General features: G+C 45.1%; 1 protein-coding gene across 1 annotated transcript in view; it reads right to left on the minus strand.

Annotated features, from left to right (window-relative positions):
* Positions 1-24,532, minus strand: part of LOC124726698 (fap1 adhesin) — a 285,663-nt gene that overhangs the window by 222,380 nt on the left and 38,751 nt on the right. Inside the window, exon 2 of the mRNA XM_047248466.1 lies at positions 5,509-5,590. The gene's annotated coding sequence lies outside the window, so the exon portion shown is untranslated. The remainder of the gene's footprint in view (positions 1-5,508; positions 5,591-24,532) is intronic.

Here is a 24,532-nt window from a genome sequence, read left to right on the forward strand (position 1 = left end):
CAGAGGCAGCGTCGCATTATGGATCTCGAATCTCTCCAGAATCGTGTCTACAGAAGACGAGTTTCTCGCCTCCCTCGGTATCTGCCAGAACCACCCCAGCGCCTGCGGGGGCGCTCTTTTCTCGCGCCCGGGGGACCACCCACACTCAGCCGCCCCCTTCCCGCGACACATGCTGCTGTGGGCAGAGTGCTTATCTTGCTCCCATGTCTGTCATCGTGTCTCCCACGTAAACTAAGAAGGGACGCTTTCAGTCGGCAAACGAAAAGCCGCTGACTTCGACTTTACTTGGAACAACGAAACTGCGCGCTGGACCGAGTAGGAAAACTCAATTGCCTGTGTGATTGTGCATTTGGTTTGCGAGAGTGGATTTACCACCTACTTTCGAAGTTGTAGTGCGATTCCTTCAATTCACACTTTCTACCCTCAAAACGATTTCTGGCGTCCCTTCGAGAAGATAAAAGCTCCCTACGGCTAGTTTGAACTCTGATCCATCTGAATAGGCCTTTGTTATGCTGTCTGCACAACAGCTTATACATACAGAAAAGGGGCTGTTAATAACGATTGATCTGTTACATAATGATAGACCCTTCCAACAAAATTCAAAATAACTGTCTTGGATTAAATTCGCAATATACAGAAGAAGCTCGAAGTTACGGGGTTGTTCCATAGTATTAAGGAAGCAACATCAAAAAAATATTGTAGTTACATGTATGATAGGTGGACTAATGAACTATTATTGGAGCGTTGTGGATTCTATTCCTATAGAAATTTGGAGCTACACTCTGCAGCCTCTGTACTATATAATCGTACATGTCGCTTTATTCGCGGGTTTCGCGTTGCTCTGCAAATTACGGAGGCTTTTATTATTTTTTTAGTTGAAAAAGTCTTTAAAATTGATGCGGTGTCGCCATTCATGCTGCCATTGACACCACAAACAGTAAAGTACGGTCAGTAAGAAGGACATGTATATGATGTGTAGTGATGATTACCTATATCCACATGTTCACCCGGTATTATGGAAGCGCGTGAAGAAGGTGTAACGTAACATTGTAATCGATTGCAAATAACTGCAGAAAAATATAGTAGCAGCCGTCGTCCCAAGACGTAGCGAAAGAGAGATCTACGGAGTCTAAAATCGCGCCTCTAAACGAGTGAGAAAGTTAAGGCCGAAAATCCAAAATACTTGATGATACGGGCCATCACCGGCTATCTTGAAAATAATAAGAAGATAGCGATCAAAACCAATAATTTCTTTTTGGGAATTGTTTAAGATTGCACCACAAAATAAACTATTTTTAAAATACGTTAAAATAACATTTTAGTAGACAATAATTGGTGTATTATGATAATATGTTGGTAAATTTTAAATAAGTTACAATTACGACATAAGCGATAACGAGATGTTGTGGTTTTCAGCCTGAAGATTAGTTTGATGCAGTTGAAGCTTATGTATAATTAACTAAATGCTGTATGTTCTGTTGCACATGTTTATGACCTTGTATAAAGTGTGTAACATTGACGGTATAACATACTCCTGTCGTGATCTAAGTCACTAACGCACGCATGTGTGGTGGCGCTCGACTCGGTGGAAGGGGGAGCTGGAGGTGGGGGTGATTAAGCCGGTTAGATTCTTCGCCGTGGATGAGATTTTCACTGACAGGCTGACTGGCAAGGGGAGCAGATGTGGTGGTGTAAAGTTCGTGAATACCAGTCCTTGCGCCAGTTGGCGATGATTCGCCCGTCGGAAAGATGCTAAGCTCCGCGGCTCTCTTCGTGGTATGCGAGTGAAGTAGGCTGTGTGCTGGCACCGGTTTCACCCTCTCCCTCCTCTCATCATCATCGCCATCATACAACACAAATAACACACTTCATTATACACCCATTCATTTCAATACCTACACTCTACAAGTACACATCCGACACAACCCTCGCATTTTCGCAAGGAAAGCGGCTAATGTGCATGGGGAAGAACGCCATAGATCCGCACCATGGGAGATCCCAGCCAACAATACGATGCGACATTTACTGTATACGAAGGGCATGAAAAAATATACCTATGAGTTTCAGCCTCGACTCGGGCAAGGAAGATCTTGTCTGTAACCCCTGCAGCCAGTGTACAGTGTTGTACTGCGGCATCTAACTGCGAGGTGATCAGATGGCAACGTGTACATCCGTCACAAAGCCAGACATCCTCCTCTCATCGCAATTCGTTTCAATAGGAGTTCGCCCGAATCTCTCTTCCCTTCCCCGGCGGCCAAAATCTCCACCCCCTTCGGCTCGGAGAAGACTCACTTGCGTACCAGTGTCATTTGCCAACACGGTATTACTGGTGAATAATCGCTGCCGTGAACCACAGAAACACGTCCAGCTGAGGGCCGGGTGTCACGTGCGGGAAGTCGCGCCCTGCCCTGGGTGGGTGGCGATGACCGGCGGGACTGGTGGGGAATGCACCGGCGAGCAAACACTCGGCACTGGGACGGACGGGCGGACAAGCGCATGGGGACGAAACGAGTTTGGTGGGACGGCGAGCTCTGCCGCGCCCGCGCTGCTCAGCTTCCCACGCCCCCTCCCCCACCCCTCCCCCTGCGACGGCTTGTTTAGGCGCGGGGATTCCCTAGCCATTTGGAGAGCTGACCGGCGCTGCTCTTCGGGCTTCGAGTCGTCCGCAAACACTGTGCAAGTGACGCTGCGCGGGAGAGAGGCGCGAGTGGGGGCTCAGTGGGTTACAACAGCGCGAAACAAGGAGAAGCCCTCAGAACGAGGGGTAAGGCATTCGTCTGAAGGCTCCTCACCTACGAAAATACAAATATATGTGTTTTGGGGGTCTTTGATGTAGGCTAAAGTGACCGTCAGTTGGAAGTTGCGTTTTAACACCACAGAAGTTGATTGGGCGTAATCTAGTACGCCATTGCCTTCCTCCAACCTTTGGAATAACTTTCTCAATTACACATTGGACTAAGAAAATTGGTGCGGGTCGGGATTTTCCATATCAACAAATATTGCCACGGGATGGGTAAGGAAATTAAGTGATAAGTAACAGACAAAAATCCTAGGATCGGCTAGCGATCAAAGCCCAGTTCTTTGGATATGTAGTCTGGCATTTAACGACTGAGCCACCGAAGCACAAACAATAATGAGCGACGAATTTACATTGATTTTTCAAATGCTGTGGCGGTATTGGAAACTAGCCTCGAATACATCAGAAGGGCATCCCCGCGCAGTCGTCTTGGAAGAAAACAATTCCAAATGAGCTGTTGTATGTTTCGTGGCAGTTAGGTTCTAAATTCTAAAATTTTAGCCTTACTAGTTATTGGTTTGGCCCTACCCGCTTCATCTTCTCTTTAAGAATCATTAAATGGCGCCACTGGAGTAGCATGTCATCAATATACCGTTTTCAGCAGCATTACTTCTTGTTTTGGAAACCGGAACCACTACTTTTCTATGTTGTTTTGAGGTTTTTCTCCCTTTTATTTCTTCCAACAATAAGAAAAGGGTACTCGCAGGGCATTGCGTAATCGTAAAGGCTTTCCTTCCATGCTCCAGTGACCTTGTGGCAGTGCAGTGGCAACACCAGCTGCCGTCAGATCACCGAAGTTAAGCGCTGTTGGGCTTGGCTAGTACTTGGATGGGTGATCATTCAGGTCTTCCGAGCTCTGTTGGCAAACGGGGTGCAATGTCCTTGTGAGGACAATTGAGGAGCTACATGATTGAGAAGTAGCCGCTTCCGTCACGAAAGCTGACAACGACGGGAGAGTGGTGTGCTGATCACAAGCCTCTCAATATCCGCATCCTGTGACTCCCTAGTCTGAGGTTGACACGGCGGTCGGCCGGTACCTTGGGCCTTCCTAGGCCTGTTCGTACGGGGTTCTCCTTCTATGCACACAGTGGATCCTCTCATTCGGAAGGTATATGCATTGTGTCGTAAATGTATGTGTCCCAATTTTGTGGCTGTTGAGCGCACGTGGTGCTTAGCGTCATGTTATTTATTACGATGAGTTAGAGAACGGCGCGAAAATGAGTCACCAGCTTAACGTCCCCGTTCGACGGAGATGTCACCGTCCATGTCAGACGCCCTCAATAAATGAGACACTACGGAGCGATTGGCATTTAACACAGGCCAATAGTACAAAATCTGATGATCAAGGACTGTAAAACCACTACATCTCTTGTTTCTGGCCAAATACCATCGTTGAAAGTTCCTTCAGCCACCAGGATTCGAACCGGCTACCTCCGGATACGTTAACGACCTCGGCTACGTAGGCCTGTCCTATCAAAACTCGGGGGTCGAATCCGGGTCACAGAAAATTTACCTCAGTGGAAATAATGGAAAACAATGGGACACTGAAACAAAACCTGGTTCAGGGTGGAATCCGTCATGTAGGATCATGTCATTAAAGGGGAACCCTTTTTGTATGGAAAAAGACAGCTCGAACTATCACACGTCCAGTATGCTTTTTAATGAAATTGCGAGGGGAATTTAGACCATGAGACTCCACTTTTCTTAAAGAAGTGCCCGTTATCAGTAACAAATTACTCGTGAAAATACCTGCTCAGGAAATAGCACAGGACTTCTCTGTCAGTTACTTTTGTCCTTGGAGCTACGCTCAAGACCATGCTTTCCGAATTTAGCTGCTCAGCTAAAGGTTTATTTCATGTAAAATCGGCTGAAGTCATATTTGCATACATTGTTCCGCCATTCACTGTAAAATTCGCTTCGCGCAATTTATGCTTGAAGTCTTACTTCTTATTTAAAGTATCGCGTTCGATAACTTTCGCGTCGGTATGCTGCTGCGTTTTCGCGCCATACTTGTGGCGACGTACCAACAACACAACGATGCCGTTCCGATGTATATCCAAGTTGCTGTAGAGAGCACCCGCGAGTGAGGAAGGCCTCCAGTACGTCGCCCACCACAGCAGGTATGTCCCTCAAGCAGCAGCGCGAGCCGTTGACTGTGAGCAAGGCGCTCCCTTGATCCACAGAGGCGTGTATGAAGGTAATGAATCAAACAAATGGAGATATATTTTAACAGTAATTAAGGCCCCCTTTGAAGCTCTTATGCGCCTCTTTCATTCTTAAAAACAAGCGTACTCAATGATACAAAATTCTGTTTCTTTTTATCTTTGAGGGTACAGTTTTTCTGAGCCTTCGTTTTATAAAATAACTGCATGTATCATGGACATACTGTTATTTACATTGTTTTGGGTAGTAAAAGCACACATTGTAACATTTATCACTATTTATGCATGCTGTTTCTCTGGTATTCCTAAATACTAGTCAAAATTCCCATTTTTATGACCCGTTTAAACACTGGAGTATCTGAACAAACTTGGTTCTCAAACGCTATTGAGCAATCAAGCTGAAATACTGGAGTCCGAAAACGTTTCACTAAAGAGTGAGCATTGAGAGGTTAGGTTGCTATAGTCCTTTGTGTGGGGTAAATGGCGGGTCTCTTGTAAAACTATCTCATATATTAATGAAACTACAGTGAGTTTATTATGTGGACTTACAGTTACTTCTCGAAATCAGGCTTGTTTCGGCCAGTCAGCGATTCAGACTGCCAAAGCAGGTTCTCCGGCCGCAGACGACACGCTGCACATGGAACAAATAAACACAAATTAGAAAATGGGGCAGTGTAAAGGAACTAATTCAACAAACGATGAACAGTTAAAATAATGTGAATGATCATGTATGCACCACTCTTCTCATTATGTAGAAAAATCTACTGTGCCCCTGACTGTACAAGGAATGTTGAGTTTAATATTACCGATACCAGTACAACATCATACACAAATTGGTAGTATTCCATTTTATGTTTACTTGGCTACACGCGCGGAAGTATAAACAGGCGAGGTGTGATATCATCAGATAAAAATGCCAATACAACAATATTTCACACGATTCACATATATGTCAGTGTACTGGTTTTCTATCTCGACGGTTATTGTATATTTTTCCGTTTATCAGAAATGCATATTCATGTTAAATGTTTTTGTGTTATCATTGTTTGTCTGATCATGAGGTCATACCTCGAATTGTGTTGCAATTTTAAAGTAATTTAAATAAGCTAACAAAGAATTAGTGACTAGTAGCTGCCTCTGAAAAACGTCATTACAAAATTTAAATTTTCGCTTTGCGGTTAAGACGTCATGGTATTACCAAAGCGCCACTCATATTACATTAATAATATTTCACTGGACAGCCTTTACAAAACAGCTGCAGTAAGACAAAAATGCATCACATTTATCGGCAGCTACACGTCAGCAACGTCTTACACAGCATCACGTGTAACTGAAGTCTCGAAATTTGGATTATAAGCACAGTACAGTGGTATATTAGTCCTACCTGAATGGTTTTCTGATGACGAGCTGATGTTCGAAACGCGTACCTGAAGATTAAAAATATAGTAGTTAAATGAACATAGCATTATTGGATGCAAACCCAACCCTAATCAGATAATATTTTACAAACAGAAGATTCATAATTTATTGCGCCACTTTAGCGAGGAATAAAGGTGAGTAACGGAAATTTTAGTCTGCCTGTTATCGATACCACTAATCTACTTTTTGCCCAAACATGTTTCGGCACTTTCTCCACCATCGTCAATGGATATTTTTATTCAGATTTTATTCCCTGTAAAGTTATGCTTCCATTATCATACAACTTGCAACAATTTTTCTCGTGATTTTCGTGATACACATGTTTCTGTCTTGCAGAAATAGTCACAGAAATACGAAACACGTTTCTAATGAACAACAGTTCCAAGATTAAGTATAGAACTCCACAAAACATAGTTTCCGTTCCTGCTGCTTGCTGAATTGCTGTTGATGTTTCAATGATCGTTAGTCTCTAGAAATGTTTGGTAGATCCTTCTTTACGTTTTCATGGAGCTTGCCACCTGCAACGAAATTGTGTATGACGAGTTAGCAAATCACCTGATCTTTAAACGTTAATATCTTTCGCAGCAAGAGCATAAAGATTGTGTTTAGTAAACTTACCAGTGTAGCTTACTGAAAGTATGTACGGTGTTTTGCACTGATTTCTGCAAGAGAAGAACCCCCAAAGAACTGTGGATCGCTACGTGGTAATGTAAAAAAGGCCCTACAGAAAATAACGTTCTATTGAATAAGACCCGTATAAAAATAATTAATACAATTGCACGGAAACGTGTTTGGGCAGTAAAAAGATTAGTCATTGCCATAATAGGCGTACCTGAATTCCGATCATTTAGCTTGAAAACACCGTTGCTGTTATAGCTTTACAAACAAAAACTGATGATAAAGGGGACTATTTTGTATTACGTCTGATTCACTTGCTGCGGGATTTATTTTAGTTGAATATTCGCGTTTGAAGCGTGCCTCGATTTCCTCAGCCAGTTTGTCCTTGTGGGTTCTCCATCCGCTTGGACGCCACAAAAGTGGGCGAAGGCGACGAAACCGGAGGCTGGACGCGTTGCACAAGCACATTGCAGAAACCGCTGCTTCTGCCGGGATTACTATTCCGCGCACGGAACAACCGCGCCGAATCCGTTTATCCGAGCGACGATTAAGACCGATTATGTGCCGGCACCTTATGCATTCTCGACCCGATTGCGGAATTTAATTTCTGCCACCGCCGGCTCACAGGCCATTCGTATGCAGGGCAACGATCCTCTCTGCCATTCCGAAAACCGAGCTCAGTGGCTCAGCTCAAGCCAACGGCGCAAAATTTGACAGAACCTTTATTTTACGATGCGACGGAGGCTTCAGCGTAATGTGAGGTAATAATGTTCGAGCATACCATTCAACACACTCACAGCGAGCTAATATGAAGTAATGATGGCCTATATTCACAGGTGTTATCACTTTCATTTCGTAACTAAGAGTTGTAGAATACGTTTGTTATGCACAAAACAATTTTATTTCTCACGCGCTTCACATAGAATTTTGCATCTATGCGTTATTTCAGCAAATGTTGTGTAGCGTATCAATCTAATTTCAGATACGACACTTAACGAGAAAGTAAATTATGTGTCTGGACTAGTAGTGTACTTGCAACGTCATACTTTAAATCTCTATCACCACATATACTTTTGGTTGCTGACGTCGATGTCGTAGAGGAAGACGAAAATTAGCGCTATAGATTTTTTCAGTTTGAGAGTACTCAAGGGCGATCTGTTTTAATTGTTAAAAATCATTCAAGAGCCAAAATTGCATTATTTTTTATTGCTTCAAATGGTTCAGAACACTATGGGAGTTAACATCTGAGGTCATCAGTCCTGTAGAACTCAGAACTGCTTAAACCTAACTAACCTAAGGACATCACACACATCCATGCCCGAGGCAGGATTTGAACCTGCGACCGTAGCAGTCGCGCGGTTCAGGACTGAGCGCCTAGAACCGCTTTATTTTTTAATTTTTTATTTATTTTTTATTTTTATTTTTTTTTTTTTTGCGGGCAAGTGCTCTGTCATCTTTTTTTTCTTTTTCTTTTTTTAATAAAGAAAGAAAAATTTTTCACTCAAGGGAAGACTTGAACCAAAGACCTCTTTTTTTGTTTTTTATTTTTTATATTTTTTGTTAGTAACAATAAATTTTTATTTATTCATTTAATTTTAATGTCCCAAAAGAAATATCATATATAAAAAAGAAAGGAAAGAAATATAGGGCTGAAGTGACATCCCCATCACTTCACTGAGAGTACATCCTATCCCTCGAAAGAACGTAAACCTGGGACTCCCCACCGCTTCGGGGGGTTGTGAAACATGCTGCCTAGAAAGATCGCAAAATGTATTTTATACTTAGAGTGGCGTCGGATGATTTCGTGTTGTTCTAGTAGATAATGCCAACAGTCCATGCCCGATATCAAGGTCCGCGAGAGCACGTAGTGCGATGCGTGTCCTCCAATCCATCGGTGTGCCGAAGCTTTTTGTGAGGGGAAAAAGACAGCGTCAGGGAAAAATAAAGCGTCCGTCGTGACCGTTGATTCGTCGGTGCGTCGGAGGAGGGCCATGATGCGTTGCGTCAGCCGCCAGACATCCTTTGCCTCACCGCACTGCAGGGAATGTTCGTCGGTGTCCTGCATGCCACATATAAGGCAGAGCGGAGAATCTACCATGCGAATGTCGTACAATCGTTGGCGGTTGACTGTCTTGCGGTTGATTGGTGTATACCATGACAATCGCGCTGCTGTGGTGAGGAGAGGTGTATGGACAGCTCGCCAAATCTGTCGCCAGTTTCGTGTTGGGTATTTAAGTTCGACGACATTGCTGCCATGATGACGCCGCAAGTATCGATATATCTCACGGGTAGTGGGGATTCTTGTGGAAGGTATCTGTAACTGAACATAACTAAAATCAACAAAAAATCGCGCGACGTGAGAAAAAGAGGGCGAGATTGTGCCTACCGCCACCGGTGGTTCAAAGGACGTGGGAAGAAGCACATCCAGGATGGCCGGCGTGATGGCGTGTTGCCGTTGGTTCCAAGTGCGTATCGTTGCTCGCAGGTATAGAGCTAGAGCCTTGTTCCGCACATCCGTGAGGTTAAGTCCTCCAGAATGGCGTGGGAGAGTTAAAGTCTTGTATTTGATCTTAAACAACATTCCTTGGCTGACATAGTATCCAAAGGCCGCCATTAATCTGTCAGCAATACCATGTGGCATTGGCAGTACCTGTGCCAGGTGCGGCAGTCGCGAGGCCAGGTGAACATTAGTGTAGTCCACCCTTTGGAGGAGGTCGTCCGTTCGGAATTAATTGTTGCGTTTGTGCAGTCGGACGTTCTGGAGGAGACGTCGATAGCTCGCCGCCGCTGATTGCCGTAGCGATCGGGTGAACAATACATCCAAGCATCGCAAGATGTCCACCGTCGTAAACGGACTGTGCAGAGCGTCCAGCCCTCGACCGATGTGCATGATCTTGGTTTTTTTCATGTTGACCCTGCTTCCCGCAGCTACTCCGTACGTAGTAAGAAGGGTAACCACCTGACTTACTTCGTTCTCCGACCGGACGAGTATCATCAAGTCGTCGGCATATGCACGACACGCGAAGGAGCTCGCACGGAGTCGGACGCCTGTTAGAGTCCGTCTAAGAGTCTGCATCAATGGTTCGAGCGCTATTGTAAACAGTATCATCGACAAGGGACATCCTTGCCTAACTGAGCTGCAAACAGGAATCGTTCCTACCTCCCTGCCATTGACGCTCACCGTCGAAGAAGCGCCGCGAAGGAGGCGCATGAGGACGGTAATAAAATCCTGTGGTATCGCCATGCATCGCTTGGTCGAGTCAAGGAAATCATGGTTGATCCTGTCAAAGGCACGATCAAAATCCACCGATACGAACGCCGCTCGCATGCGACAAGCTTCCGTCAGGGAAATTACGTCACGGTATTCGCCGAGGATAGAATGTATGTTGCTCCGATCTCCTAGACAAGCCTGGTCTGGTGGTATTGTCTTGGATATTACAGTCTTGAGCCTTGGCGCCAACATTCGCGCAAAGATCTTATAATCAGTATTGAGCTTCGTGAGCGGTCTAAATTGATGGGCGCTGACACTCGCTATCGATTTAGGTATTGGTATAAGTAGTCCCGCTATGAACTGCGACGGAACGTCCGTGTCGGGGCTCAATAACTCATTATACATCAATACCAACTGGGACATCATTAAATCCGCAAATGCGCGGTAAAATTCGAGTGTCAAGCCATCTGGTCCAGGGGATTTATGCACCGCACCATTCGCGAGTGCGCCCCGTATGTCATCTTCCGTTAGGGGTTCCAATAGCGCCTCTGCATCAGCACCATCCACCTCCGTTTGCATCTGTCGCAAAATTTCTTCTCCTGTCCGATTGTCCGTCGGCGTCCCAGTGAAAAGGAGGCGGTAATGCTCCAGAAACTCAGCAGCAATGCCCTGTTGTGATGTCAAGGGTCGACCATCGTCATCATGGAGGACTGTGATTAGGGATCGGCGACTACGCGCATGTCCCTTGGACACATGATGCATGCCAATACGTTCTCCATCGACGTTGTCCAAGCACCGAGCACGGATCGAAAGTCCCTCCAGTCGATGTCTCGTGATCGATAAAATGCAGGCCTGAATGCGATGGACTTCCGCTTGACGCTCTGGCGATGGGGCCCTGGAGGACAGGTCGCGGAGCACCATGTAGTAATAATCAAGTGTATCTCGGAGCCATTTCGCTTTTTCCTTGCCATACGTGATGAGAGCTCTTCGTATCGCCGGTTTTGCACACTGCAGCCACCACGAAAGAACCGTACGGTGCTTCGGCAGACGGCGAGTGCAAGTCTGCCATGTTTCTTCGATCCGCTGGCGACATTCGAGATCCATCCTCCTCCTACAGGAAGTTGTGGTTTTGATAACGCAGCTGCACGAGCAATGTTTTTCACAAGGAGTCAGTCGCCGAGCAGTCGCACGAGCAACACCACGTATACACAGAGATGCCGCGCTACTACATGAGGAGGAGGCGCACACGACAGACAGTTTATAAAGCTATTGATAACATTAATATGAAAGTCAATAGCACTAATGCGCAGGTGTTTTTGGATGGCCCTTCTGTGTTTTGTGGAGGAGTGTTAAATTTCACTCTACAAAATAACGATCAGAGCATAGCTGGCAATAGATGGGTGACTGTAGCTATTGTTCGTTACCCAGGAGACCAAGTGTCTAAAGTTGAAGCACTTGAAGTTTTTTACGATAGAGACATTATTGCCTATCGTACATACCATACAGCTGAGGTGCTTAATAGGGATATGGGAACTTCCTATTTTATCTCTACAATGCCGTTGTCGCCCGCATCTCGTGGTCGTGCGGTAGCGTTCTCGTATCCCACGCCCGGGTTCCCGGGTTCGATTCCCGGCGGGGTCAGGGATTTTCTCTGCCTCGTGATGGCTGGGTGTTGTGTGATATCCTTAGGTTAGTTAGGTTTAAGTAGTTCTAAGTTCTAATGGACTGATGACCATAGATGTTAAGTCCAATAGTGCTCAGAGCCATTTGAGCCAATGCCGTTGTCTGCTGATGTATGCTTCCCGTGATTTTCAGGAAATTACGAGTGCGCCACGCCCCTGGAGTTGAGGAGGTGTCAAGTGGAGAAATCTTGGACAACAAAGGACCTCGCCTGTGTGGATCTGACGGCGGAGAATTTCGCCAATTGCTTTTCACGGTGCTGAGGCTAGCGGGAACTCGGGAACGAGACACAAAAAAAGGTGCTTTCCGAGGAAACCACGAGGCGCTGCCATCTGGTGGTGACGCCTGACAAAAGAGGTCTAGCAAGGGTGCGGGCCAGGCCGGTCTGCGTGGGCGGAGGGCTGGTGCAGCCCTTTGTCTGGCGGGGCGAGACACCGAGTGGAACAAAGGGCGGGCGCGCGCCCAGATACGGTCTGGCCTGGGCGTGGCGACCGCCAGCGGGGATGACCGACTGTCTGAGCCCGGGGACACGGTAAACACTGCTCTTTGTCCGCCGGCCGGGGAAGCACTGCGCTCCGGCTGCCGGCTGCTGGCGGCCGCTTGCCGGCACGATTTACTGCCCGCCACCGATGCGGAGGTCTAGACGTGCGAGCCGCCGGGCGGCGCGTCCGAGGGGAGGATGGGTGGATTTCATCCTTGTCAACGACGAGGTAATTATAGGGGTAGTCGTAAAAGCTTTAACTATCGTCTCGAGAAAATGAAGTCACGTAATCAAATTTTTTGCGTTTAGGCAAGTATATGTCTGCAGTCCTGGAACACATTTAAGTCCTCACGCTACACTACCGCTGCACGCCGCTACACGAGACAAAATAAAACGGCGCAGATGGGCTTCGCCATTTTGCCGTTTTAGATTATGGATGTATGTACACTGATCGGAAAAAAATTGCAAAACCACGAGCGAGTTGTGCGACATAAGCGAAAGTTGGTAGGCGTCTTTCAACACCTGATGTCTATTCAAATTTTACGTCAGTCGCAAAAGAGGATGCAAACCAGGAACTTTAAAAAAAATGGTTCAAATGGCTCTGAGCACTATGGGACTCAACTGCTGTGGTCATTAGTCCCCTAGAACTTAGAACTACTTAAACCTAACTAACCTAAGGACATCACACACATCCATGCCCGAGGCAGGATTCGAACCTGCGACCGTAGCGGTCGCGCGGTTCCAGAGTGAAGCGCCTACAACCGCACAGCCACATCGGCCGGCGGTAAAATTACAGAACCGTTCCCAATTAAGTCTGGAGGTCATCAAGGAATCCTTCACAGTTAAGTCTGCATTTCACCAAGAAAGTGTTTTATCTCTATCTTTTTACTGGAGCTGGATGAAGTGATGGGGATTGCAGAAGAAGAAGAAGAAATGGATGCAATGGGGGACTGACTGAGCGATTGGAAGATATTGATTTTGTCGACGACGTCCGAGACCTCTCGCAGAACCGTGTTGACACTGCAAGAAAACTGCAGGTCCTTCAACATGAAGCCAAGATTTTTGGGTTGAAAGTGAATACCGCAAATCGATCGAAAGTGAATGGGGCCTTGAACCAAATATTTCCATTATAAGGGGCAAGAGAGATTTCCATAAAATCTAAACTACGAATTTTTAGAACAACGGTGAAAGCAGTGCTGCTATACCCCTACAATCACGAAAAGTTTGCAAGTCTTCCTCAATAGATTTCTCAGGAAATTTCTTAAAATCTTTTGGTTAAACGTGATACCTAACGAAGACCTTTGTAATCGACCGAGAGAATAACTTATCATTGTCCACATCAAGAGAAGGAAGTGAAGCTGGATCGGACACACCCTCCGAAAATGCCAGGATGCTGGAACTGAGAGGGTGAAAAGAAACGAAGAGAGCCAAAGACATCATAGAGGAGGGCAGTGCACGAACAGTCCAAGAACGAGACGAAGACGTTCGCGGAGTTGAAGACCCTCGCCCGAGATCGAGTGCACTGGCGGAACTTCGTCGAAGCTCAATGCTCTCCATAAGAGTAACAGGAAGCGTCTTGATAGTAATTACGAACTTCACGTCAAGGAATTTCCCTTGAACATAACATAATGCTATCCGTGTCACGAAGATCGGTTGACATTCACTGGCTGCCCGTATATAAAACACGCATTAGAAAACTATTGGTGATTTTGGGATGCCGTTCGTTAAATGCATTGGAGCTGTGCAGCACAGTTTACAGGAAAACAATATTCACTAAAATACTTGATGCACCCACTTATCCCTCCCTAATGGAGATCGAACCTGGCTCCTCCAATAGTCGCTAAACAATGGAGGCGGTCGTTTATTGGACGCATAAACAGAAAATAGTGAAGTTCCTAGTCTGAACGTAGCTTCGCCTGGGCTTCGTAAGCAGTTGACGAGAGGAGGTCAGGTAACGCCGTGCGGCATATGCGGAAATTGGCAGCGGGAGGCTTGACGCGGGCCATTAGCGCTGCATAATCCACTTGTCACGGATCGCTTCCGCGATCCGGGCGGCGCGCTGTCGCTTTACGTCAGCAGTCAGCGCTCTGCAGCATATAAACGCTTTGGCGGAACTGTTGAATGGGAGGAGGGATGGCATGACCTCTTCCCCCCTGACCGAAACAACACTCACTGTATTTATATGTTTACGTATACAGATCCGCAAAAGTCCAGCCATCAGAAATTACCAAAACAGTGTGCAAATGGTGGACCTCGATGCTGACGAGGGATTCTAGAATCTTACAAGTAGAACGCTGAGTAAGAAAGAACAGGAATGGAAAAACCTTCCACTAAGAAAAAAATAACCATCTGACTTTCCCAAATATTGGCAGAAACGATTGAAGGGAAAAATATATCCGACAATACACACGCTCGCGTAACCCTAGCCTGCAGATGTGTGTTCACATTCGTAGTGTTAAGTGAATTGCTGATAATGCAGAGTGCACGTCTCTATTTTATATCGTGCAATGTATGACTTTGTCGAACTTGTCAAAATTGGTTGCAAGGCAAGTAAATTTCAATTTTTGGCACCAATGATTTTCAAATCACGCAATTCTGTATATTTCAGTTGCTGGGAACTTACGTTAATAGGATGTACTAAGCACCGATCTAAACAAATTGTTATAATACGAGGGTTGTCCAGAAAGTAATGGACGACATTTATTTTCTTCAACTATTATTTATTGAACATAATGAGAATTACACACAAGAAAGAATGGTGTTTTATTTACACATCCTATTTTTTCACGTTTATTTTCGACTGAGAAAAAAAATACGGTTCATTACTTTCTGGGCAACCCTAATATTATATTTTATTCTTATTTGAAAATCATTCAGAAGACAATACGCACAAGCGTACGCTTAAGAATCGCATCATCTGACATGAGATAGGAAAGATACTGTTACACTTCGACGAAAAGTAATTTCACTACTAAAAAAGCGTGTGCTGCACAAGGGGGAGGGGGAGGGGAAGAAATTGGCTGTGGCCTTTGTCAATAAACCATACTAGCTTTCGTTTAAAGTGATTTTGGCAGACCTCGGGAAACTTGAATTATGATTACCGAAAGGCGGCCTGAATACCGCTCCTTCTCCCAGGTATGAAAGGAAGAAGAAGGAAGATTAGGTATGCACATCCCGTCGACGGAGATGTCACTAGAGACGGATCCCGTGTATGTCCAGAGACTTAATTACTGCGCCGTCTCACCGGTGCTACCGTCACAACGAGTGTTATGTGACGTGTTTTATCAGACGAAAGCAACATTACTTTTATAAAATACTTTATGAATTTAAGAATCACAGATATGATTTGACGATGTCATCCTAATTACTGGAACCTACGTTCACTCTTAAATTCTCAAACAGATCAGAAACAAAACTTAAGGACGTATATCATCCAGACTGTCACCATTACGCAGACGGGCAATAACCTCAACTGTCGTAGCAGTTTCTTCATTTTACCTGTGCCGTGGACTCCTGATTGGAGTGAAAGTGTAAAGAACACTACTTTGGTTGCCTAGTGACAACAAAACAACGGCGGAGGACGAGCGAAAAGTGCTGCTGAACATTGATACCGTGTCTAACTTTATGACCATCTGAAATTAAATTGCAAAGGTCTGCAGAGGTAATCTGAGCCCGCTGCTTGTCTTGTACGTATTATATCAAGTCAGGCTTAATTAAAAAAACGGCTATGAATTAGATCTTTGACAAAATCTAGACTTACGAGTTTGCACAAAAAAGGTTTTGCTGCTATTTATTCACTTTTCTGCAGTTTCGTCGCTATGGTAAAACTGTGTATTAAAAATTGCATCTTAACGTTGTAGCAGTTGTGGCTTATCGATAAAAGCCAGATAGGGGGAAGTATGCAGTGGTTAAGGCACCGAACTTGAGGGAGAAACGAGGTTTAAGTCGCCGTCTGATCTTCCAAATTTAGGCTTTCGGTTGTTTCACTTAATGAAAAAGTCGGTAAGTTTCCTCTGAAAAGGAAAAGTTCGATTTCCTTCCTCATACCTGTTCCGTGCGAACATTTGCTTCGTCACAAATGGCCTTGCTGTCAACAGAATGTTTCTATCTTAAAGAGAGGCGCAGCGTAAGATCCCGCACAAGAAGAGTTTTGTGTCTCTCAATCTTTAATTTTGTTTTGGTTCTTTTTAAGACATGTATTTAATTCCGTGGAAAACGTGAAGGGTTGTTAGAAACAGAAACAAAAAATTAAACCCATGATGCCCTTTATAGCGAAAATGTATTGTGCGGCGGTAAAAAAGATAAAATGCTTAAAGCTACGACTACACATTATAGACGTAGTAATATCTGCATGTCTAAAATATTGTTGTACAATCCCGGTTACACATTTGACAACAGATTTCAAGAGCTAAATAATACCGCATAGTTCCATATTTTTTAATTATGCACTATCTAATCATAAGTATTCAGACATCCTTATGTAATGCGGAATAGAACACTAGTGGCGACAAGAAGCGGCCTCGCTAGTTTAAAAGGAGGTGGGAAGTATCGTGTTGTCAACAGAGAAGCAGTAACAGCAGAGTGATTTGGTCAGGACAGCTCCATGACTTCGAAAGTGTGCGAGTCATTGCTTGTCATCTAAGTAACAAAGGCATGAGGGGTATTTCAACACTTCTAAAGCCGTCCAAGTCGACTGTTGGCGACGTCGCTGTGGAGACGAAACGCGCAGGAGCGACCACAGCAAAACCAAGACGAGGTAAGGCTCATGTGCTGTCGAGCTTTGCTGAGGGTGGTTGCAAAAAATCGCACGAAATCAGCGGAATGAATCTCTTGTGACCAGAATGAGATTTTCACTCTGCAGCGGAAAGTGCGCTGATATGAAACTTCCTGGCAGATTAAAACTGTGTGCCGGACCGAGACTCGAACTCAGGACGTTTGCCTATCGTGGGCAAGTGCTCTACCAACTGAACTACCCAAGCACAACTCACGCCGCATCCTCACAGCTTTACTTCCGCCAGTACCTCGTCTCCTACCTTCCAAACTTTACAGAAGCTCTCCTGCGAATCATGCAGGACTAGCACTCTTGAAAGAAAGGCTACTGTGGAGACATGGCTTAGCCACAGCCTAGGGGATGTTTCCAGACTGAGATTTTCACTCTGCTAGGAAGTTTCATATCAGCGCGCACTCCGCTGCATGTCTCCGCAATATCCTTTATTTCAGGAGTGCTAGTTCTGCATGGTTCGCAGGAGAGCTTCTGTAAAGTTTGGAAGGTAGGAGACGAGGTACAGGCGGAAGTAAAGCTGTGAGGACGGGGCGTGAGTCGTGCTTGGGTAGCTCAGTTGGTAGAGCACTTGCCCACGAAAGGCAAACGTCCCGAGTTCGAGTCTCGGTCCGGCACACAGTTTTAATCTGCCAGGAAGTTTCAATCTCTTGTGAGTTCCAAATTGCTACTAGCAGTGCTGCTAGCGCTAAGACTGGGCGTAGGTAGTTAGATGGTGTACAGTAGTCGAACAGTTACTCATAAACCACACATTTCCATACCCTACGCTAAGTTACACTTGAGGTGTTGTAGAGAGCAAAGCCACTAGACAGTATATGAAAGGAAACTGGTGATTTGCACTGATGTATCTTGTGGTTAATGTTCCGTCTCCTCATTGCGCTTAGGAAAATGGAAAATGCGGAAGGGTAGGAACGTATTTCACGATATTGTGTGTTGCGTACACTACAGAAAGATTTAGGAGACGATGGTCACTTGTGTCAGCATGTCAACGCAGCCTGTCATAAAGCAGTATCTGTGAGGTAATGGTTTGAGGAGAATAACATTTGTAATGCGTGGAGTCCCAGCCTGAACCAAATGGAACATCTATGGGATGTGTCAACACGTCGCATTCGCTCCACACCCCAGCGTCCAACATGACCACCTTCTCTGGCTTCGGCTATTGAGGAGGAATGAGCTGCCGTTCCTCCACAGATGTTCCGACACCTCACTGAGTCTCCAACAGAGTTCAAACTACCGTAAAAGCGAAAAGTTGATGTACCTCATATTAATGTCCACTAATAGCTGCCCGGATACTTTTGAGCCGATAGTGTACAAAGTGTTCTTTAAAAGTTCCCACTGTTGACAGGCTTCTCCAAAGAGCCATGCTTTCACTTGTCACGTGTGGAATATTTAACTAGCTGGTAGTCAGGAAGTGGACGTTAGGCAGCCAGCGTAACGTCGGCGTCGAGCTACTCAGGCGGTCTCCTTCAGCTCTCTATTATGCTTCTGGTGGCCCACCGGAAATACGGACACAAGGGGAACGACGGAATATAATAAAAGCGGCGCGTATATTTGGCTTTATAAGCGGCCAAAACTGTTTGATGAGCTAACAGGCCAGTAAATGTTTGCAGTGACGACATAACGCGCACACAAACGCATGTGGGGACTTAAATAAACGCCCACGCAGCCGCACATGAAGTGCGTGCGTATCGACTGGGCAGAGCGCAGGCGCAGACGAGACGGCCGCTGGCTACGCGCCGTGCGCTGCCCACAAGTTAATCAGCACAGGCCGCAGCCATTAATGGTGTTCCTCCCTCAGCACTGTCAGTAACGTCACCCACCCAAATCATGGGTCCTATCACAAGCAGTGCCGTAACAGACTCATTTCAAATGGCTAGTACAGTCAACACTTAGAAAACAATCACGTCACTTAAACTCCTGTAACGTGACAGCTCTTTTCAGTTTGTATATACTAGACGTGTCATCAACACTTTTCAGTGTCAGTTGGTCTGGTGGTTGATTTGTTCGTGTAAAAAGACCTTCTAACGGACATGATGAATACTGGCAACCACTTCATGTGAGCCGGACAGCTACTATTTATTCAGCTCGGGAATAGAAAAAATGCGTTCGTTTTGACTGAACCAGCTATAAAGATGAATGTAGCACAGTATGCAGTTGAAATACTTACAGATTAACCCGAAGTCTTGACACAAAAAGCGTCAAAAAGATTGTGACGATTTGAGGTTATTGATTTTAAACATGGTACAACCCCAGCAACCAACTTAGTACAGCATGGCTTTCACTGTATTATAGCTGCGTACTAGACAAATAGCCCTTACGAAAACAAAACAGGTCCAGAATAATTGATTCACGTAAAAAATTGCAGCTGCTGCTCCAGCCCACACCGTAGCAACGCAGATGTAACCAAAATGGTCCTTTCGTGAGGAGTCACCTTTATTTACGCGATCTTTCCGACGTTATTTATCAGCAGTTTGAACTTAACAGATGTCAGAACACGAGAGCGGCCGGCCGGTGTAGCCGGCCGGTTCTAGGAGCTTCAGTCTGGAACCGCGCGATCGCTACGGTCGCTGGTTCGAATCCTGCCTCGGGTGTGGATGTGTGTGATGTCCTTAGGTTAGTTAGGTTTAAGTAGTTCTAAGTTCTAGGGGACTGATGACCTCAGCTGTTAAGTCCCATAGTGCTCAGAGCCATTTGAACCATTTGAACACGAGAACGAAAACTACTTTCTCCATTAGGATGTCATAATGGGAAACACGTTATCGGACAGAAGCTCCAACGCACTCATGATAACAGACAAACTGCGAATAATCACGTGCGTTAGTAGTGTTTGAGATAATACAGAGCTACATTCTTTATTCACGCCAATATTTTGCGTACCATGTTTGAACACAAAACGTGTTTTCTAAACAAGAAGCTAATTTGACGACACGAAACGACAGGATGAGCCAATTGTTTACAGAGTTACTCAGAAGTCTCATTTCTTCCCCACGAAGCTGACGTAAGACAGAAACACACGCCCTTTACCTTCGCGACTGAAATAGCCGAGAATGGCAGCGATTATTTTAGAGCGCTTGTTGGTGTTTCATGCCCCTCTGTGTCTATTTGTTGTTGTTTGAGCAGTGTGTGTCGCCGAGCCATTTCTTAGCCAGCCACGGCCGTATTCAGTGCCTGGAGCTGACGCAGAATCTGGCCTCGGACAAGGCCGTGCGTGAGACTCTTTTAATTAACTCACGATTCACGCTCTGCTGGTGAACAATTGTGGTTCTAGGCGAGGAGATGTCAGAGATGCGCTGTCTGCGGAAATCCGTCTGCTTCGCAGCTGCTTCACCGTGGAATACTATTCAAACGCGAAAAATACCAGTCGACAGTGACTTTTATATGCAGGCCTGCGGTCCGTTTTGAAGGTATTGGTTCGATGGCTTCTTGATCAGCATTGACACTGTTCATTAATTTTTAACTCTGGTCTATAGAGGCCATCCTTATAGGAGCTCTTGAATGAAATGGCGATCGTGCCATCAGTATTCTTATAACTTACGCGCAATTTTTGCGTGTTCCACCGGAAAAAGGGCATCCCTGTAAATAAGTATGAAGCACAGCTGTTGTGACGGAAGAATTATGAGCTAGATCAAATTACTATCGGTATATTATGTATTTCATAGCACTTTTTTGTGGACACGTTGCATATATTACATGCCTGATGTGATATAAAACTGTAACGCAGAAATTAGATACATGTGATGTTGGAGATATGGTGTGTGTTGGAATTGTAAAATGAGACTGACTGTTACAGTTACTTCCTAAATTTTTGCTTTCATAGTGGTTCCGATAGGTCTTTATCGAAAATTACTTTTTAACCGTTATGTTTAAAATTTGACGAACTATCTATTGTCGCACTAAACAACCATGACATGAGTTTTCTTGTTACGTTACTGTTGATACGAAAGTCACTGCCCTAACACGCTCCATGTAATCGGTAATCCCCTTTGCCGTTTCCGTCACTGAGCGTTAGATACTAATATGATGTCTTTTCAGTTAACGATCAATGAAACAACTTCAAAAATGCTTTAACGGATAACGATGATGGGTGAAGGTACACGACATTGGCATGAGTGAAAGGAGGGGCAGTGAGGAATACAGAGACGGTCGGGGAATCGATCTCTCTCCGTGTGTGAAGCGCTTCTGCTAACCATAAACTGACGGGGGACTGGACTATTAATATCGTTCCGGAGTTGACAATAGCGCGTTGACATATGCGCGGGCTGCAGCGAGCGTTTGAAAGGGCTCTGCTGCGCTGCATTGTGTATTCTTTACTGCCTTCGTAACTGCACGCCTTCGTCATCACGAAATGAATTCACACATACCGTTGTTTCAAACACTCCGCCTCGTGCAATGTGAGTTCTTTGTTACGTTTGCAGCGATGCTCCGAGAGAAGAACACAACTGTTGAAATTAAACAACGGTTTAAACTAGAATGAATTTTCACTCTCAGCGAAGAGTGTGCACTAATTTGAAACTTACTGGCAGATTAATATTGTAGGGCGGTCAAGAGTCGTGGGTGGATAGGTCAGTTGGTTGAGCACCTACCCGTGAAAGACAAAGATTCCAGGTTCGAATTCCAGTCTGACACGCAGATTCAGTTATGTAAACTGTTGTCAGAATGAACATTGCATAATGGAATGTAATTTTAATAGTAATTTACAATATTCTCAACGAAAATAATGTAACGATTCTTGTGGATCTGTATTTCCACCTTCCGTGACCATCCGAGGCTTCTGGGTACTTATTTTGGAGACTAACTTTGTCGTTTGCTTTTAGATGTTTCTACATCTTTGTGACGGTCATGTTCCATATTATTTACAGTATCTCAATATAAAACTATCTGTGTCGAATTCTCGTGTGTCAATTAACATTGTGCCAAAAAGATGACGTTAAAAACATTGAAACCTAAGATGGGCGGAAGTTGTTTCCTACCTTGATGATTTTCATGTGTCCTCTTTCGCAGATTATTCAGAGAGCAAGAATAAAGGGAAGTATACTCGTAATAAACATTTTCATTGTCCTGGAATATCTAGGATTCACGTTTATCGCTAAAACGATGCAAAAGCACTGTGGGCAGCGTGTCTGAAGAAGTGAACGAAAATATCCCGTTTGAGCAAATGTCGGTATCGTGACAAAATGAAACTGTATGCCGATTTACAATCTGAGCACTGCAAAGGAGCTACACTCGCCGTTTGTCGCAACAGCACTATGTAAAATCTCTTGCACATGCTGCCAAGTTCAAAAATGACTACTTGGGGACCATTTTCAGCCGTTCATGGACTTCATGTATCCAAATAACCATGGACGTTTTATGGATGACAATGCGATATGTCACTTGGCCACAATTATTCACGATTGATTTGAAGAACATTCCATACGATTCGAGCGAATGATCTGGCCACCCATCATTCACTTATGGGGCATAATCGAGAGGTCAGTTCGTGCACAACATCCTGCAGCGGTAGCACTTTCGGAATTGTGGACGGCTCTAGAGGCAACATGGCTCAGTATTTTTGCGGGAGACTACCAACGTTTTATTGAGTTACCGCACTGCGCCGGGCTAAAGGAGGTCCTCCACGATATTAGGAGGTATCTCATGACTTCTGTCACCTCAGTAGAATTGTGCAGTTATAATTTTGCATTTAAATCTTCCTTAGACCCCCTTAAAATAATGGTCGGTTGTTGATCACTTCTGTTAAAATTACGATAAAATTTTGGTTGCTCTGGTTGCAGAAGTGGCGGCAGCTGCGGTGGGAGAGAAATTGGAACCGTTGAGATCTGCCAGAGATCTGCAGAGTGCATTAATCTGGTATCGTCACTCAGTTCTGGAAGCAGGCGCGCCTGCAGCGTTTTGACGCGGCCGGCTGGCTGTCGCTCGCCGTCAGAGACGGACGCCCGCACGCCGTAGCTCAGGGGCTGCGGCGGCAGATAACGCGATTATAGGCTGCTGGGCCGTCCCTAATGAGAGCTTCAAAGTGGCGCCGCCCGTCGCAGCCACGTGCGCCTTGCTTAATTGAACTCCAGCCCGGGCATTACATTCACACCCTCCCACTTCCATTACCTCCAGTGATGCGACACATATTACGTAACAGGTGGCAACCTCGTCCACGTGTTGCGTTCACGAGTGCGCATACAGTCAAAATCACTTTTGTGAAACACACGAATCCAAACTCTTCATACTGTGTAATTCTTAAGACTTTTGCAGCGATCGGTTAACATCTTGAGGTGTCAGGTATTCTGCCGGATATCAGCGTTGTTCTTGCACTATATTTCGACAACCTGACTCGTTATGTTCATCCATGCTACCTGTGACTTTTCATCGAGTGGAATGTAACTGGAGCGTAGGAATAAATAATGGACCTACTCCACCAGACGAAAAAAGGAAGAAGGAAGATTGGGTTTAACGTCCCGTCGAAATCGGGGTCATTGGAGCACAAGTTCGTATCGTGATGGGGAAATCGGCAGTGGCCTTTCAAAAGAACCATTGCGTTAGTTGCCTACAGCGATCTAGGAAATCACAGAAAACCCAAATGTGAATGGTAGGACGCTGGTTTGAACCGTCGTTCTTCCGAATGTGAGTGCAATGTAGTAACCACTGCGCCACCTCCTATGGTCCACTCGAGGAACAGTCATAGTGAGTACCTGCTGAAGGTAACGTATCACTTCGAAATATTGTGCAACAATCACGCTGATATCCGGCAGAATACAAGAGGCTCAACACATCAACAAACCAATTTACTGAACACAAACGTTGCAACGCATGTATGTAAGGCAAGCATCGGAGTTATAAAACACTGCGGTATGTTGTAAAACTTTAAGCATATCGCCTCTACTCTTCGATCTGTACGACGAGAAAGCAATGATGGATATAAAATTAAAGGTTACAATTCGGATTAAAATTCTGAGTGATGGAATATCGGTATTAAGATACGCTGATGACATTGATGTCCCTCAGTCAAAGTGAGGGAGTACTGTAGGATCTGGAGTGAACAGCCTAATATATGGAGAATAAACCGAAGCCTCGGGCATGGATGTGTGTGATGTCCTTAGGTTACTTAGGTTTAAGTAGTTCTAAGTTCTAAGGGACTGATGACCTGAGATGTTAAGTCCCATAGTGCTCAGAGCCATTTGAAACCTCTCGGTGTTGTCTCACGAAATGTGGAAACTGTGACACTGTCGCTGTTGATCTTCCATCAGACGGGGCTTTAAACTCGGCAGTATTATCCAAGAACAGTTGGCTAAGTACTGCAACCGGCTTCACGCTTTCGTTTTCTTTTATCCCATAGTAATTCATAACAACACGAAAAGAGTTCTGTACTGCACTAGATCTCGTCGCAGTAATTCGT

This window comes from Schistocerca piceifrons, chromosome 1, assembly GCF_021461385.2.
Source record: "Schistocerca piceifrons isolate TAMUIC-IGC-003096 chromosome 1, iqSchPice1.1, whole genome shotgun sequence".
Taxonomy (NCBI): Eukaryota; Metazoa; Arthropoda; class Insecta; order Orthoptera; family Acrididae; genus Schistocerca; species Schistocerca piceifrons.